Raw genomic sequence first — 7,278 nt, forward strand, 5'->3', positions numbered from 1 at the left:
AATATTTTCATCAATAAAACTATTTTGTATGATTTTATTAATGGTGGATACATATCATTTATACTTTTTGTTCAAAATCAGAATCTACCACCCAGAATGAACCCTAAACTATGAGCTTTGGGTGATTAAGATGTGTCAGTTTGGGTTCATCAGTGAGGGACATTTAAAATGGAGAAAGTTATTCATGTTTGGGGTGGATTTTTTTTTTAACTGAGAGAGAAAATAAAAATTATAAAAGATGAAAATGAGCCAAATGAGATTGCAGATCTAAAAAATACAATAACAGATTAAAAAAAAAACTTACTGATGGGTTCAACAGTACAGTGGAGATGATAGAAAACAGAATCAGTGAATTGAGGACACAGAAACACAATTAACCCACTCTAAAAAGAGAACATAGAGTTAAAATGAAATCATTAGTATCTCGGGAACCAGTGGTTCATTAAGATCTGAGATCTGCCATTTATCAAATTTCAGTTTTGGAAGAAGAGCAAAAGGTTTGGGTGAAATGAATTAGAATAAATGATAACTAAAAATTTTAAATTAGGTAAAAAATATAAACCCACATGTTTAAAAATGGAGCAAACCATAGGTAGAATAAAAGCTTGCAAATGTATATCAACACATTTAGCAATCGGGCTTCAAAACAAAGAACACCAAGAGAAAAGAAAATCCTAAAATCATGTTTTTTTTTCTATGTTCTTTATTGCTTATCTTTTCACAAATGTCAGTGTTGATTATTGCTGCCATAAAATAAGCCTTGAAACTTTAAACCGATTCTTCCATTTATTTATTTATTTATTCTCAACTACTTTTAGCAAGTTGAAGAGTTGTGACTTTTCATAAGAAATATCATCACAATATAATATTTGCTAAAGATGGAAAAACAATACTTGAAAGAAGGATGCTGTATTCAACAAACAGTGCTTTAGAAGTGGGACTTCTTGTGTGGTTTCAGAGGAAGGGAAATCATTGGTCACATAAATCTCACACCTTACCTGAAAAATATTTAAAGTCTTAATACTATATTATTATCTATTTTCTATGTTTTACACATGTAACAGACGTTACAATCGTATTAAGATAATTATCTGAATATATAATCTACATCATACTAGTTTCATTTCACAGTCCATAATCTTTTATACAAATATTTTATTTTCCTAGTTTTGAAAATTTTTGAACTTTCTCTTCCTTGGCCAATTTAAATATACCTTGAAAACTTATTTTAAAAATTCAGGTAGCTTTACAAAATATATCTAAAAATGACAATTGAAATGGATTATGTAATAATTGTGCAATGTAAAATTTAAATAGTAAAAAAGGATTCATAAGAGGAGTCTTCTAGATCTAAGATTGGGCAAAAATGTCAGAATTGACAACATAAGCATAATTCAAAAATGGGAAAACCTATAGATTATAATTAATTAAAAAATTCCATTTTGATTAAGTCCATATGAGTTATATGAATATACAAAATATTGGTTGGGAAAAAATATTCTTTCCAAACTGCATTTTCAAGAAACTCTATGTAGAATATATAAAGAACTCTCGAAACACAATTATACAAAATGACAAAGACAATACAATAAAAATACAATACATGAGAAAAGATTTGAAAATACATTTCATTGAAGGGGATGTAAAGAAGACAAACGAGCACATCAAATAATTATCCACTTAATCATCAGAAAAATGCAAATTAAAACCACAAGGCTATATCACTCCAAAACCTATTGGATTAAATTGGCCAATGCCAATTTTTGAGAGAATCTAGAGAATGAAAACATGCATACATTTTTAGTGGAAGTGTAAAATCTTAGGATCATTCTGGAAAACAGTTTGGTAGTTTAGTCTTATTCTTTTATCAACTAAATATATAACTAACAACTAACCCAGAAATTGAACTTCCAGACATTTATCCAGGGAAATAAAAAGTGTATGTTCTCAGAAGTTTGTACAAGAACATTCATAGTACTATCATTTGTAGTTGCCTCAAATAAAAAAACCCAGCACCCTTTAATAGGTGAGTGGTTAATAAGCCTGGGTTGATCCTTACCATGGAATATTATTCAGCAATTAAAAGAAGCACAAGCTACTTGTACACATGAGAACTTTCATGAATCTTTAAGAAATTTTGTTGGGTAGAAAAGATCAATCTCAAAAAATTATGGACCATAATATCAATTTTTGTAACATTCTTCAATGACAAAATTGCAGACATGGAGAAGAGTTTAGTGGTAATTCAGACTGGGAGAATGGAATTGATATAGTAGAGGAAAGCTGCCAGTGGAACTATTCTGCATCTAAATTGTATCAATGTCAATAGACTGGTTGTGATAGTATAATAACTGTAGATTTGTATAATGGAAAAAACTAGATGCAAAACTATTTATCTGCAAATAGAAAGGGCATGAGAAATCTATTTGCATTATGTCTTACAAATGTGCATAAAGGAATATTTATCTCAAATTTTAATATTTAAAAAACGGAAATTTATTTGTTCCAATATGAACAATTTAGACAAGCACTTGGTGATTTATAAATGATTTCCATTTTAATGTGATTTTTATATTACTATTACCCATGGCCAGGAGTGATGGGTATTAGCATGAGCTAGCTGCAGCAACACTACATTCTGATTCATTTGATTTTAGCAATAGAGAAGACAAATCATGTCACTAGTCCCAAGAAAAGCAGCTCCAAAGTTGTTTAATTCAATGTCCCAATCAACACTATAAAGGACCTGGGACTTTTTCACCTTTCTTTTCTTCATTATCAATGTGGCAGCTTAGTTCTCTTGATAAAATATGTTTATTAAAGTGGTAGGCATCAGAGGCAGATTGTTTCTATTTAATTACTGATAAAATATTTCCCAAGGGTCTCCTCTTATAAGACTTTCTGCCATATAGAAGGGGAAAAAAAGATTGACATATTTGTCTGGAATAATCAGCATTTCCCTGAATTTCATAAGAGAATTGGGACACAAACAATGTATACGACTGTCTATTACAATAAAAGTAACAGCAGGAGCTGTGAGTTCTAGTCCAGAATTAATTTTAAAATTTCTGCATTACATTAGCTAAGTTCTGTAACTTCTCTTTTTTCTGTTTGATCATCATTAAAATAAAGAAGTTAAATGAATCTCTTTTCTAGTAGTGATTTATGATAGAGCTGCAGTTGGGCTTTGTATTGGCTTAGTAATCTTAAGCACATGGGACACTGTGCAGCTTGAATTCCCCATGTAATGCTAGGACTCCAATGACTGTCAGAGAGAGCAGAGTTAGCACCTGCTTAGCATAGTTTGGGGCCCTTATCATCAGACTTATCATACTGAAGTATGACTTAAATAATGTAAATATTTGTCTTCTTCCTTTAGGTAGTAACTTCTTTTAAGGAATGGATCACATCTGATTCATTGCCCAGACTGATGTTGGATAGAGATTATGCAGAGAATATACATGTAGAGATTTTAATTCAGTGATCTGCTAATTCACTGCCATCTGATTGCTTGCTGTGTTACTTAGTTAATAATAGTAATTATAAAAATGATAAATTCCATACTTTGAGTATGTTAACAGGAAAGTAAAAAAAAGCTCCATAAAAATTCAAATTTTGCATATTGTTTTTCCTAGACATAGTGATACATGTTAAAATCTTTTCATTCTATTTTGATATATATGACAAGAGAATGTATTACAATTCATATTACACATATACAGCACACTTTTTCATATCTATGGTTGTATATAAAGTATATTCAAACCCATTGTGTCTTCTAGAATAATGATATCCATATCATTCCACCATCTTTTTTACCCCCATGCCTCCTTCCTTCCCCTCTCATCCCTTTGCCCTATCTATAGTTCATCAAATCCTTCCATGCTCCCCCTCGCAACCCCACTATGAATCATCCTCCTTATATCAGAAAAAAAAAAAAACATTCAGCATTTGGTTTTGGGGAATTGGCTCACTTCACTTAGCATTATATTCTCCAATTTCATCCATTTGCCTATAAATGCCATGCTTTCATTCTGTTTTATTGCTGAATAATATTCCAGTGTGTGTGTGTGTGTGTGTGTGTGTGTGTGTACATACACACACACATATATATGTATGTGTATAATATTTTCATTGTCCATTCATCTACTGAAGGGCATCTAGTTTGGTTCCATAGTTTAGCTACTGTGAATTGTGCTGCTATAAACATTGATGTGGCTGTGTCCCTGTAGTATGCTGTTTTTAAGTCCTTTGGGTAGATCAAGGAGTGGGTTAGCTGGGTCAAAGGGTGGTTCCATTTCCAGCTTTCCAAGGAATCTCCATAATGTTTTCCATAGTGGTTTCACCAATTTGCAGTCCCACCAGCAATGTATGACTGTGCCTTTTTCCCCACATCATTGCCAAAATTATTGTTGTTTGTATTCTTAATAGCTGCCATTCTGACTGAAGTGAGGTGAAAACATAGAATACTTTTGATTTGCATTTCTCTATTTGCTAGAGATGTTGAATATTTTTTCATGTATTTGTTGATTGATTGAATATCATCTTCTGAGAGCTGTCTGTTCAGGTCCTTGGCCCATTTATTGATTGGGCTATTTGTTTTTTTGGTGTTAAGATTTTATATACCCTAGATATTACTGCTCTATATGATGCATGAGTGGTAAAAATTTGCTCCCAAGATGTAGGCTCTCTATTCACCTCACTGATTGTTTCTTTTGCCAAGAAGAAGCTTCTCAGTACTGCCTTCATAGTGTCCCAGAGATTTTGATATGGTGTATCAGTATTCTCATTTACTTCAAATTTTTTTTAAATTTCCTTCTTGATGTGTTTTGCAAACCATTGTTCATTCAGTAGAATATTATTTAGTCTCTAGGAGTAGTTTTTTTTTTAAATTTTATCCTTGATTTCTAATTTCATTCCTTTGTGATATGATAGAATGCAGGGTAGAATCTCTACTTTTTTGTATTTATTAAGAGTTTCTTTGTGGCATAATATATGGTCTATTTTAGAGTAGGATCATAGAAGGATGAAATATTCTATATATGTTCAGATTAGTCGAAGTTATTGATGGTATTATTGAGGTATACATTTTCTTTGTTCAGCTTTTGTTTGGAAGTTCTATCCAGTAGTGAAAGAGACCTGTTAAAGTCACCCAGAATTATTGTATTGTGGTCAATTTGACTATTGAACTTGAGAAGAGTTTGTTTGATGAACATAGATACTCCATTGTTTGGGGCGTATATGTTTATAATTGTTGTGTCTTGTTGGTGTATGGTTCCCTTGAGCAGTATGAAATGTCGCTCTTTGTCCCTTTTGATTAACTTTAGCTTACTGTCTAACTTATTTGATATGAGGATGGAAACCCCTGATTGCTTCTGCACACCATGAAAGTGGTATGATTTCTCCCAACCGTTCACCTTCAGTTTATATATTTATATGCCTATGAGATGAGTTTCTTGGAGGCAGCATATTGTTGGGTCTTTTTCTTTTTAATCCAATCAGCTAGCCTATGTCTTTTGATGGGTGAGCTTAGACCATTAACATTCAGGGTTATTATTGAGACATGATTTGTATTTCCAGCCATTTTTATTTATTTTTTGTTATTTAACTTAATTTGTTTTTTCCTTTGATAAGCTTTCTTTGTAGTGTAATACCTCCCTCTGCTGATTTTCATTGTTGTTTTTCATTTTCTCTTCATAGACTGTTTTGCCAAGGATGTTCTGTAGTGCAGGTTTTCTAGCTGCAAATTCTTTTAACTTTTGTTTATCAAGGAAGGTTTTTATTTTATCATGAAATCTAAAACTTAATTTTACTGGATAGAAAATTCTTGGTTGGCATCCATTTTCTTTCAGAGCTTGATATATGTTGTTCCATGATATTCTAGCATTCAAGGTGTGAGTTGAAAAATCTGCACATAATCTGTTTTTTTTCTTTCATGGCTTTTAATATTCTCCCCTTTATTCTTTATGTCAGGCATTTTTATTATAATGTGCCTTGGTGTGCATCTGTTGTGATTTTTACTTTTGATGTCCTGTAAGCCTCTTGAATTGGTTTTCCAATTCCTTCTTCATGTTTGGAAAAATTTCTGATATTATTTCATTGAAAACAGTGTTCATTCCTTTGGTTTGGAACTCTTTGCCTTTCTTTATCCTAATAACTCTTAAATTTGCTCTTTTTATACTATTCCATATTTTTGAATGCTCTCCTTATGGTTTCTTACCATGAGGTCTACATTCTTTTCAAGATTGTATATTTTGTCTTCATTGTCTGAGGTCCTGCTTCCAAGTGGTCTGATCTGTTAGTGATGCTTTCAATTGAGCTTTTAATTTGGTTTATTGTCCCTTTCATTTCAAGGATTTCTGTTTGGTTTTTCTTTAGCACCTCTATCTCCCTATTGAAGTAATCTTTTGCTTCCTGTATTTGCTCGTGTAGCTCTTTGTCAAAATGATCTTTACTGCCTTTGTTTGGTCTCTTATATCATCTTTTAGTTCACAGAACATTTTAATTATTTACATTCTGAAGTCCTTACTGTCAGTTCATCTGCTGTGCTGGCCATGGATTCTAATAATGTGGTATCTTGATTTGTTTGGGCATTTTCTTCCTTTGTCTTTTCATGTTGCTTGTGTTTCTTTCATTCTAGCTCTGTGGATCTGAGTTGGTACTGTTTTTAACCCTATAGGCTTATAGTGCTCCTGTGAGGTTCCAAAACCTCACCTAGCTATTTGGTGTTCCAAACTGGTAGTTGCCCGACTAAAGAAGGTGATGGACATGACCCAAGATGGAGGCAGCTGCTTTTAGGGATGGGGTGTTGTGTCGGGTTGGGGGAGCTGGGTGATGATGTTGTACAATGCATTCAGAGATGAGCTCTGTGGTGCATAGTGTTGTGGCTGTCAGCTTTCTTCTGAGCCTGTGATGTCCCCAGGGGCAGGTAGGCTACCATGAGTAGGGGACTCTGGCAGTAGCTGTCGAGTCCCAAGATGGAGGCAACCAGGAGAGCCCTACATTAGTAGATGGTGGTCCACATGGGAATAGTGGCTGATGTTCCTGCTGTGGGTAGCAGCTGAGTGTCCTTTGTAGGAGCAACACCTGGGAATTCTGAGCCAGTGCTGATTTTGGTGATCCCATTAAGGCATCCACAAGACCTGTATGGGCAAATAGTTGGGAGTGATTTTCTAACGCTGAGGCCAGAGGCCCTGTGTGGCTTGGTGACCATGATTCCTGCATGGGATCATCTCTATCACTTTCAGCAAAGCAGTATTCCCACTAGTTGAGACCTGG

This window comes from Urocitellus parryii, chromosome 4 (genome assembly GCF_045843805.1).
Source record: "Urocitellus parryii isolate mUroPar1 chromosome 4, mUroPar1.hap1, whole genome shotgun sequence".
NCBI classification, from domain to species: Eukaryota; Metazoa; Chordata; class Mammalia; order Rodentia; family Sciuridae; genus Urocitellus; species Urocitellus parryii.